The sequence below is a fragment of the Capra hircus genome, chromosome 28, assembly GCF_001704415.2.
Source record: "Capra hircus breed San Clemente chromosome 28, ASM170441v1, whole genome shotgun sequence".
NCBI lineage: Eukaryota > Metazoa > Chordata > Mammalia > Artiodactyla > Bovidae > Capra > Capra hircus.
Genome location: NC_030835.1, coordinates 230,849 through 243,315, shown reverse-complemented (window position 1 = coordinate 243,315; position 12,467 = coordinate 230,849). Strand labels below are relative to the sequence as shown.

Genomic DNA, 12,467 nt, shown 5'->3' with positions numbered 1-12,467 from the left:
CTTAACATTCCCACCAAATAAAATAATTCTCTACTTTCAGGTTGTGACTACCTTTTTAGTTGACAGTAGAAATGTTTTAATTGTGTTTATAGCTCACATTAAATTTCTACTGAATGTGAAATTTCAGTCTACACCTATCTGACTCTGAAATGAATTGTTTTGCATTTCTTTCCTCTGTTTGAATCAAGCCTCCTCGTGACGAAAATAATACAAAAGGGGTTGGCGGAAAGAATCACCTTACGCACCCATTGTGCCAGCCTGAACTTAAGGAAGGAGGACAGTATTGTCATAGGAGAGGCGGTAGGGGTAGGCATGCTTGGACTGGCAGGCAGGTGATACGGAAGTACTTGTTTTAGCTACAGGAGCGATTCTCATGTGAAGATCAAATAGACCAGCACATACTAGGCCTCTCCTACATTACAAAAGACCATCCATTGTGGAGTTTGCTATTTAGTGAATGCCTGCTGCATACAAGCTTCTCTAATCTTGCCTGGATTCACGGAGTTTCATGGTGGTTTACTGACACTGACTCTCCCTCCACTGCACTGAAGTGTGAAAAGAGGTAAGAGTAGAACCCAGAGCAAGCAAGATAAGACAATGCCTCTGCTGATACACCTGGCCCCTCGCCTCTGGAGCCCCAGAGCCCTGTGGCCCCATCACAGAAATCTGAGCTCACACTCAGGCCAAGACCGGACACGTAGAGGGAAGTAACAGTGTTAGGCATATTGGTGCCAGATTGTGAATTCCTTTGGAGTCCATCCTGAAGGAAACGGGAAACCGCTGAAGGTACAGTAATGGGAGGCAAATTAACATCAGGTTGGCAAGAGCGACAGCATCATGGAATTTAATCGAAAGGCTGAAACCTTTGCTAGTTTTCCAGGAGTGCTTGCCAAATGTGACGCTTGAGCAAGATGGGAGACTGCTGCACACCACCAGAAAGGGCCTCTGGCGAGACTTCTGACTCCTTCTTCTAGACATTGAGTTTCACCCTAACCCCATTTCTAATGTCCTTTTCATTCCAAAAATTCCACGACCCTGTCATGGAATGCCATGGTTATTTTTTGTTCATTTTTCCACATGTTTTTGGAAAGGAACAAGCGATAGAATATTTAGTGTCATATGTGACCATCCAAATGCACAACAAATATTTCTGTTCCAATCATCCTAGCTACATCCTCTGCCATACAGAAAATAATATTACATCCACTCTATGTCTCAAGATAAATGAAATTGTCCAAAATTTCACAGATGTTGTGGTTGGCAACCCAAACTAAATTGCTTTTTTAATCCCTTATTTATTTATTTATTTATTTATTTTGCTGAAGTGATTTTAATCTACAGATGAAAGACTCTTTAAATGATACTCAGAATACATTACAAACTTGGTTTTAAATTAGATTTGAGTCTAGAACAGGACTCACTCACAATGATTCCAGAACACAATGTGGAAGTGCAACAGTTAGGTGATGACTTCTTAATTGTTCAAGGGGATAAAGATCTTCTTCAAATATGGATGGAAATTAATCTCTAAGAGTTATTCTCCTTTATAGACTACAATATTATTGTCGGTTTCATATACTTTTACTTTATAAAGAACTCCCACAGGAAGAAATTTCTGGAGGTTTTCCCAGATATATACAGCTACATTTTCTGTTGTGCTTACAATGTCTGCAAAATACGGCACATCTAGATCCAGATTCTTATGATCAAGGGGCTTCGTAATCACCTCCTCCATATATTCTTTGAGGTCAGTCAAATTCATGACCATTCCTGTAACAGGATCAACCTTTGTAATTGTGCCCATGGCCATTTGGGTTGTTGCACTTCCCAAATAATTTCAAGTTTTCTTCATTACTAAGAGATTTGCTGTGGAGGCGGTGGGTCGCGCTGAAGGAGACGAGGCGGGACACTCGCGCCCGCCGGCGAGGGCCCGACCCTGCCCCGTTCATGGCTCTGCAAGCCCACAGCCCGCCGAGCATCCCCCACCCTGGGCCCGCCGCCAGCCTGGGCTTAATCCCTTATTTAAATTGAAGTATAACTGATTTCCAATATCATATCAGTTTCAGGTGTATAGCATGGTGATTCAGTAGATAGATATTCTTTTTCATATTCTTTTGTTATTCATCATTACAAAATATTGAGGTTTCCCTAGTAGCTCGGTCAGTAAAGCATTCACCTGAAATGCAGGACACCTAGGTTCAATCCCTGGGACAGGAAGATCCCTTGGAGTAGGAAATGACAATCTGCTCCAGTATTCTTGCCTGAAAAATTCCACAGACAGAGGAGCCTGGTGGACTACAGACATGGCTGAGGGCACGTGCATAGACACACACACACACACACACACACACACACACACACACACACACATGGAATATAGCTTCCTGTGCTCTACAAAAACTAAGCTGGCTTCAGTGACATAGAACAGGCAAAAGCAGAGTGACCAAACACACCATGGCCTCCAACCGAGTCCTTGAAACCAGTCCCACTAAGTTGCCAAAGTTGTTTTCCAGACTTGTAGATTGTCGTCCTTATCACAATTGCCGTACAACCGCACTCATGATAGAAGGCATTCACAGGGTGTGAGGACTTCTGCTGGCTGCCTTTCAGAATGACTTTCTAACACAACTCTGCAAAATGGGCCTTAGTGGGCCCTCATTATACTGGTAGGAAAACTCAAGTTCAGAGGCTTTTGTCCCTCACCCTATAATAGCATCTCTCCAGAATCTCCTGCCATCTAAGACCTCCACACAGACACCCAAATATTGAAAGAGAGTTTTCATATGTCCCCCCCTCCCCTTGAATTCTCTCAAAGCTGAAAACACTCTGCTCCTTCCACTGTCCCCCATGACTCTGTATCCTTTCTTGATCCCAGCCACCTTCCAGGGAGCTCTCCCCACTCACGTCCCACCCTCCACCCCAATTATTATTATTGTTGATCTAATTGGGATCCTCTCCATACCTTTATCCAATTTATTGGCAAGAATGAAGAGCAGAACACAAGGCCACACAGCTTGTTTATTCAGCTGAAATTCCTGGGTTCCAGGGTCAGTTCTGTTACCTACTAACATTGTGATTAGAATCACAGTACTGAAAACTCAGTATCCCTGCCTGTGAAGTAGAAAATTATCTGTACTCCATCCCAGAAAAGTGGGGATACAGGAAGGATTCAACGAAGGAAAGAGTCAAATAGGGCAGAGTCAAGAAGCGACCTTGACTGGAGAGAAGACAAGTCCAAATGCTAGCACACTGCAGGAAAGGTTGTACAGTGTAGCATCAAAAACCAGAGTCTCCGGTTCAAGTCTTAGGGCTGCCTTGGTTTCCTCTTCTGTTTAACAAGGAGAATAAGTGCGCCTACCTCCCTTAAAGAAGCTGCCTCGTGGATCCTGACTAGGAGCCCCATTAAGACAAAACCCAAACTTTTCCAGCTAATTTGTAAGTGGAGGAGGTCCCTATAATTCAAATACAAGCCTCAGTACTTGAGAAGGCTTGCTTCTTAGAATTCATTTACTTTATCAGTCAAAAAATATGTGTTTTCACTGCTACATCTAAAATGGGTAACCAACAGTTATCCATGGATAACCAATAGTTATCCACTATAGTATAGTACTATACTGCTATATAGTACATGGAACTCTGTTCAATGTGATGTGGCAGCCTGGATGGGAGGGGAGTTTGGGGGAGAACAGATACATGTATATGTATGGCTGAGTCCCTGTGCTGTTTACCTGAAACCATCACAACACTGGTAATCAGCTATAGCCCAATACAAAATAAATAGTTTTTTAAAAAAACTTTCACCATTGCAACAAAAAGAATAATATACTTAGGAATACATCTACATAAAGAAACAAAAGACCTATATATAGAAAACTATAAAACACTGGTGAAAGAAATCAAAGAGAACACTAATAGATGGAGAAATATACTGTGTTCATGGACCAGAAGAATCAATATAGTGAAAATGAGTATACTACCCAAAGCAATCTATAGATTCAATGCAATCCCTATAAAGCTACCAATGGTACTTTTCACAGAGCTAGAGCAAATTGTATGGAAATACAAAAAAACCTCAAATAGCCAAAGCAATCTTGAGAAAGAAGAATGGAAACGGAGGAATCAACCCGCCTGACTTCAGGCTCTACTACAAAGCCACAGTCAGCAAGACAGTATGGTACTGGCACAAAGACAGAAATATAGACCAATGGAACAAAATAGAAAGCCCAGAGATAAATCTACACACCTATGGACACTTTATCTTTGACAAAGGAGGCAAGAATATACAATGGAGAAAAGACAATCTCTTTAACAAGTGGTGCTGGGAAAACTGGTCAACCACTTGTAAAAGAATGAAACTAGAACAGTTTCTAATACCATACACAAAAATAAACTCAAAATGGATTAAAGATCTAAATGTAAGACCAGAAACTATAAAACTCCTAGACGAGAACATAGGCAAAACACTCCAACATAAATCACAGCAGGATCCTCTATGACTCACCTCCCAGAATATTGGAAATAAAAGCAAAAATAAACAAATGGGACCTAATTAAAATTAAAAGCTTCTGCACAACAAAGGAAACTATAGGCAAGGTGAAAAGACAGCCTTCAGAATGGGAGAAAATAATAGCAAATGAAGCAACTGACAAAGAATTAATCTCAAAATATACAAGCAACTTATGCAGCTCAATTCCAGGAAAATAAATGACCCAATCAAAAAACGGGCCAAAGAAGTAAACAGACATTTCTCCAAAGAAGACATACAGATGGCAAACAAACACATGAAAAGATGCTTGATATCACTCATTATCAGAGAAATGCAAATCAAAACCACAATGAGGTACCATTTCACACCAGCCAGAATGGCTGCAATCCAAAAGTCTACAAGCATTAAATGCTGGAGAGGGTGTGGAGAAAAGGGAACCCTCTTACACTGTTGATGAGAATGCAAACTAGTACAGCCACTATGGAGAACAGTGTGGAGATTCCTTAAAAAACTGGAAATAGAACGGCCTTATGACCCAGCAATCCCACTGCTGGGCATACACACCAAGGACACCAGAACTGAAAGAGACATGTGTACCCCAATGTTCATTGCAGCACTGTTTATAAGAGCCAGGACATGGAAGCAACCTAGATGTCCATCAGCAGATGAATGGATAAGAGAGCTGTGGTACATGTACATAATGGAGTATTCCTCAGCCATTAAAAAGAAAACATTTGAATCAGTTCTAATGAGGTGGATGAAAGTGGAGCCTATTATACAGAGTGAAGTAAGCCAGAAAGAAAAACACCAATAGAGTATACTAATGCATATATATGGAATTTAGAAAGATGGTAATGATAACCCTGTATGCGAGACAGCAAAAGAGACACAGATGTATAGAACAGTGTTTTGGACTCTGTGGGAGAGGGTGAGAGTGGGATGATTTGGGAGAATGGTATTGAAACATGTATAATATCATATGTGAAACAAATCACCAGTCCAGTTTCGATGCATGATACAGGATGCTTGGGGCTGGTGCACTGGGATGATCCAGAGGGATGGGATGGGGAGGGAGGTGGGAAGGGGGTTCAGGATGGGCAACACGTGTACACCCTTGGTGGATTCATGTTGATGTATGCAATACCAATACAGTATTGTAAAGTAATTTGCCTCCAATTAAAATAAATAAATTTATATTTAAAAAAAACCTATGTGTTTAGCACCTTCAATGTTCCAGATATTATTCTAACCCAATGCAAAAAAAAATGTCTAACCTCATGCAGTTTACATTCTAGTAAGAATAAGCAATAGACAACAAATAGGCAAATCATACAGGATGCCGGAAGGGATAAGCAAGCACTATAGTATACGAAATAAAGCAGCACAAAGGGAGAGGGGAGAAAGGTTGAGCATTAAGGAGAGCCAAATTGGACCTCGTGGAGAAAATGATATCTAGGCAAAAGCTCGAAGGAGAACATCTGGGGAGGAATACTCCAGCAAGAGTTACCCTGAAGCATGAACCTGCTCGATGGATACGTGCCTCATGTCCCAGAGGAATAGCAAGGAGTCCATGGGGGAGAGACTGGAATGAGGGAGGGTCAGAGGGTCACAGAGATGCAGGAAGCAGACTGTGGAAGGACGTCAGGATGCAGAATGGGCTTTAGCCTCTGTTCTCAGGGAGCTGAGAGCAACTGCAGAGTTTGAATGTAAGAGGTCCTTGAGTGCTCTGACATTTTAAAAGGATCATTCCAGTTGCTCCATTGAGAGGAGGCTGTAATACAGCAAGGGTGAAGGAGGGGAATCTATTTAGAAGCTCTTAGAATAATCCTTAGGAATGAAGTAGCAGTGTCTTGTACTAAGTGGCAGCAGAGGAGGAGGTAAGTGGTTGGATTTAGGACTTCCGTTTTACATTTTTTTTTACTGTGGTAAAATACATATAAAATTTACCATCTTAACCTTTTAAGTGTACAGTTCAGTGGCATAAAAACATTCATATTATCGTGCAACCATCACTATCATCTATTCCCAAACTCTTTTTATGTTGCAAAACAGAAATGTGGATATCTTTTGAAAGTGAAGACAACCAGGCTTCATGACGGATGGTGCATCTTTGACCCTATAAGCATATCTATTTCGGACAGAATGTGGCCCAGGAAGTCAACTGCTGGGTTGCGGAAATTACTTTCACTGAATTGATCTGTTGAAGATGTTTCTATAGAGAACCCAAGGGCTTCAAGCTTAGGTTTCCAGAGTATGGCTACGTCTTGTGTACATCCAACTCCACCTGATTACCCAGAAGGTCATAGAGGCTCTCCCTTACACTTTGTTAGAAATCACCTGAGAGTTCATGTAGGGTTAAGACACAGTGGCGCTAGAGGTAAAGAACCCACCTGTCAATGCAGGAGACATCCCTGGGCGGAGAAGACCCCCTGGAGAAGGAAATGGCAATCTGCTCCAGTATTCTTGCCTGGAAAATTCCATGGTCAGAGGAGCCTGGCGGTCTACTGTCCACGGGGTCACAAATAGTCAAAGATGACTGAAGCAACTTAGCATGCACAAGACACCAGCAGATGCTCAAATCTGTCACTAAAGGAGTTTGAAAGGCTGGTTGTCTTCTGCTGGGTCCAGGAGTCATGGCTGGTGTATCGCCAGACAGGGATACTGAAACAAAAACCCATCTTTGCAACTAGGGCTATAGCAACTGCAGGCAGGCCTCGGGCTGAGGAGAAATCACTTTCCTCAAAACATTGCTCCCCCTGGATAGGGTTTTTATGGCCTGGAATAGGACCCATAACCTCCAACTCCCAAGGTTCTCCAGAACCCACCATGCATCAGCAGCCTCTGGGTCTCCTGCCCTATTCTGGCCCTGGCTCACTGTCTGCTTAGGTATGCACACCCAAAAATACAGTGATAACTTGGAGCCAATGCAAGTCCCATAGGACTAATCCAGGGGTTGGCAACACTTTTCTGTAAAGGGCCAGAGAGAAATAGTTGAGGTTCTGTGGCATCTGTCGCGACTCCTCAGCGCTGCTGTTGTGGGTCAGAAGCAGCTAGAGTCCATATGTAAACAAATGAGCATGGCTGTGTGCCAACAAAGCTTCATTCATGGATACTAAAATTTGAATTTTTATAGCTTTCTCATGTCTCAAAATATCATTTTCTTTTGATTTTTCTTCCAACCATTAAAAAATATAAAAACCATCCTTGTCTTTCTGGCCAAACAAAAACAAACAGTGGCTGGACTGGCTCATCAGCCATAGTTTGAGAAACTCTGGACTAAATCATGTGTCTTGAAGAGCCTTTGTGGCCACCAAGACAATCCTGAGGACCAGACCTCACTGCCCTGGCCCCATCTGGCTGTGGTGGAAGGGAGGCCCTGGCACCCTGCTCCCTCAGCTGGGCACCAAGGTGCAGGTCTTGCTCATGGTGGCCATCTTTCTGCTATGGCACCAGCTCAGATGTAACAAGGGTACATCCAGTGATAATTCAGAGATGCCGCACAAATGAGAACAAGGTGCCTGCTCTTCACGACACTTTCCTGCCATCTGCTGGAAACTCATTATAGTAATAAACAGACCCACCCAGATCATGAATTAGAACAGCAGTCATTTCAAGTTTTGCAATGATCATTTGCTCAATTTAAGCAGTGGCCCTGGGATTGGGAAATACAGAAGGGGAAGCAACTAACTCACAGGAGTCCCAGAAGATGTCACACAAATGACAAAAAGATCTCTGTTCCACAGCTTCCTTTCCTTTCTGGAAAGGAAGAAAGGAAAGAAGAGATCTCATTGCTGTTCTCGTTCAGTGTCTGAAGGATTCACCTACGATGAAGGTCTTCTACAGAAGGTCCTTCTCAGGTAAATGGGAATCCTATCAACTTGCCTCCAGAGACCCTGGAGAGACAGAGAGAGGAAGAGCCATCAGCCTCGACTGATGCCGACTCGAGCATATTGCATGACAGTCCTTCTAAGCCACAGCCAGTCCACACAGCACTGAGGTTCTATTAATTCTGAAAAGACATGGTGCAGAGAGCCAGAAGAACTTGAAGCTTACCTTTTTCACTGACCTTGGGCCAACACTCAGCCTCCTCCTGCCTTGGTTTTTCTGTTCCTTTTTTGTTCCACAGCAACAAAATGTGGCTGCGTCATAGAAGTTACGTAACAGTGCAATGAACACCTTTTGCACAGCATTGCTATTAGAATGTGCGATCCTCTGACCCAAAGGCTGGAGTGAGAACAGGAGGTGAAAGGAAAAGAGCTGGCTCTGCTCATGTAAAGTGTAATAGGAAAAGCATGAAACACTAGAAGGTAGTCGATAACACGGCTCCAGGCTTTCAGGACTTAGCAACAAATCCCAGGTGTCAAAATGAAAAGGGAATAGGGTCAGATAATGAGATATTTTCAAAGACTATAGGGCCCACCATTCCAAATTTAAAACCAAAACCTTTGCCATTTACTCTAGGGAAGCAGGGAAAGAAGAAACAGGGGGCAATTTATTTCTCCCTGCCCCCAAGTCTCTGGACATTTGCAGCACTCCCAGGCAGGTTGTGAACCAGGTCAAAGTTCCCACAGCAAAACAGGTGTGGGCACAGTGAAGGCTTGGGAAGCCTAAGGTGCATGTCAGCCGGAATTCACGGGACCTGGGAGGCAGAGAGCCCCTTGTCAGGCCAGGGGCAGGGGTCAAGCAGAAACTGCAAACATCAGACCCAGATCTGGTTACTCAACTGTCCAAGGAAGAGCCAGCAGATTCCAGTGTTATGACAGCTGCACAGGGCAGTTCAGCACCAGCACTCAGTGCAGAGACAATGGGTCCTCTGTGGGCAAAGGCCGGTGTGGGGGATGCAGCGAGCGTTCTCCAGGGCCTCAGGAGGGAGACGCTGCGTGGGGAGGGATGAGTGTTGTGGCTCACCCAATCCCATGTCCACCATGAGTGTCAAGGCCCTTGATCAGCTTGAACAGCTAGTTTTCGTCTCCTCATCTCCTGACTAAACTTCCATGTTGAAGCTTCTATCTATGAATATGAGGTTTCTCTGGGAAGACATGTTGTGAAGACCGCCTTATTTGCGCACAGGGCATTCCGCGTAACACCTGTGGCTCAGAAAGCACAGGCCAGTGTTCAATCCATTCTGATCCATACAGGAAGGGAGCAGCCCCCACCTGCTCACCCATCAGCACTTGCTATGCAGCCACCCCCAGGCTACCATGCGTGCAGTGGTAGCCAGGCCTGTTCCTCCCAGCTGTAGTCAACTCAAGGGTGAGGTGAGGGTGTTTTAAATCTAAAACACCAGCAAGTTTTAAATCTCAAATGGCTGAACCATCACTAACTAGGCATAAAATGGAAAGAAATTTGATTGGAATTATGGAAAATACGTACATTTCTTTCATGCCCAAGTCTGACTGGGAGCTGTGGACCACTACAAACGCATTTGCCCCTGATCTGCGAGTCTGTTTAATCAGCACCCTCAAGCGGCGGCATCAGGAGGAATCCACCTCCCCAGCCGTCTCCCCCAGGCCGGACCCCACCCGCGCTCTGGATGTCACATCCGCGTGACGAAGTCCAAAGAAAGGTGAGCAAGCAAGTCCCACTGGATCTGTTTGATCCTAACACATGCTGTTGCTTTTTAAAAGAATTCCTTCGGGATGGAATGATTCTGCTTGGAAAGTCAATAAACTTCAGTTCATAAAGACAGACAGTGCGTTCCAAACCTTTTCAGTGATTCTGCAGCGTAAAGCCCGCTGCAGTCAGGAAGTTCAGTTCAGTTCAGTTCAGTTCAGTCGCTCAGTCATGTCTGACTCTTTGTGACCCCATGAACTGCATCACACCAGGCCTCCCTGTCCATCACCAACTCTCAGAGTTCACCCAAACCCATGTCCATCGAGTTGGTGATGCCATCCAGCCATCTCATCCTCGGTCGTCCCCTTCTCCTCCTGCCCCCAATCCCTCCCAGCATCAGGGTCTTTTCCAGTGAGTCAACTCTTCACATGAGGTGGCCAAAGTATTGGAGCTTCAGCTTTAGCATCATTCCTTCCAAAGAAATCCCAGGGCTGATCTCCTTCAGAATGGACTGGTTGGATCTCCTTGCAGTCCAAGGGAGTCTCAAGAGTCTTCTCCAACACCACAGTTCAAAAGCATCAATTCTTCGGCGCTCAGCTTTCTTCACAGTCCAACTCTCACATCCATACATGACCACAGGAAAAACCATAGCCTTGACTAGATGGGCCTTAGTCGGCAAAGTAATGTCTCTGCTTTTCAATATGCTGTCTAGGTTGGTCATAACTTTCTTCCAAGGAGTAAGTGTCTTTTAATTTCATGGCTGCAGTCACCATCTGCAGTGATTTTGGAGCCCAAAATAATAAAGTCTGACGCAGTCAGGAAAGAGCTTCCTAAACGTGCCTGCCCTGCCCCCTGCTGGAAGCTTCCAGGAAAGACGCGTCTCGGTCCACAGCGGGCCCTTTTGCAGTCGTCAGGGCGCCCGGCGAGCAGAGTGCTCAGAGCCTGCCCGGCGTCCGCGCTTCCACTCCTGACGTATCTGTCTTTATAAAACACTTGCTAAGCGGTCTTCTAAGTAACATCGTTCTTAATTCTTGGAAATCACTGTGTGACAGACGCTCACATGGGCTCAGCGAGCTCTTCTGGGACCCTCCACAGGGCCTACGGACTACAAGATGTCCAGAGGGCGCACCAACTTGCCAACTGTGGGTACCAAATCTGAGCCAAGAGGCTGCTCAAGGAGGTGATTTGTGTCTCTGTGTGGCAACACGTGCTCTGCTGCTTCTGGGGTCCGCTGTGGCTACCCCTTTTCCATCCACTGCCATATATGCTGAAGAGACTTCCAGGCAGGGAAGGGCTCCAAGGTGACTTCTGGCCACAGGGAGTCTCTGAGACCAAGTTACTGGACGGATCCAAAATCTCTAAGTGGGCAGGAGTACCTCTAAGGGACCTCCAGAAGGGAGGGGCAGCAACCGAAGCTGCTGCAACCAGAGAGGGGTGTAAAATTACCCTAATTGGGAAGGGGCGGGGCCGGGGGGGGGGGGAGTAGGCTTTAGAATACCACCCATTAAATTGCAAATATGAAGCATCTTAAATGTTCAACAGTGTGGGAATGGTTATGTTATCATTAATAATATCCATTTGATTGGATGGGCAGTTTTTATTTACCTCTATGACCACATTGTGCCTTTAATAGAAATGTTCATGATGCTTTTCTCTGTTTGACAGAATTAGTAACAAATTTTTCTTCTTTTTTTCAGTATTCTTCTATTGTTGCATTGTTCTTATCCCCAAAACATCTTTTCCCGAAAAAAGAAAGAACATTTGGGAACAAGAGAGGCTGTACGAAAGAACAAGTCTGCCAAGAAGAGAAGCAGGTTAGAGTGCTTGACCTTCTGTCTGCTTCCAGAAGAAGTGCCAGGTGGCCCCAGAAGAGCTCCTGTGGCTGCAGTGGTTCAGAAGAGCTGGGGGCGCAGACCCGCTGTGTTCACTTCCTCAAAACAGAACGGGATTCCCTACATGAAAAGAGGACAGCAAATGCCTGCGGAGTGGCAGAGGGAGCTGGAAGGGGATATGCGAGAAACAGGGTGTCCGGTGGTCAGAGGTATGAGCCTGGGGCTGCACCGCAGAGGCTTTGCGGCTCCACTTCCTGCCTTGGGGGTTGTGGCATGCTCATCACCGTGGCTCCCCTGATTTAAGCCCCTTCCTCAGGAGGGTAATTACCTGCCTCTTAAAGCTGAGAAGAGGCAGCGCAAGTCACCACCCACAGAGGGGCTTCTCTGATGATTAGGTGGTTGAGAGTCCCAGCTCCCAGTGGGGGGTGCCAAGGTTCGATCCCAGGTCAGGGAACTGGATCCCACAGGCCGCCGCTAGAAGATCCTGCATGCCGCAACTAGACCCAGCACAACCAAATAAATACATGAATATCACACCGCCCATCGAGCACTTGGAAGACGGGCCACTCGCAGCGCAAGCTCCGAGGAAGCGTTGG

The 12,467-nt window shown here is 45.1% G+C and overlaps 1 pseudogene across 1 annotated transcript; it reads right to left on the bottom strand.

The window, feature by feature from the left end:
• LOC108634131 lies at positions 1,320 to 1,978 on the bottom strand (annotated as a pseudogene). The gene has a single exon (XR_001917383.1). The product of XR_001917383.1 is annotated as a 6-pyruvoyl tetrahydrobiopterin synthase pseudogene (transcript).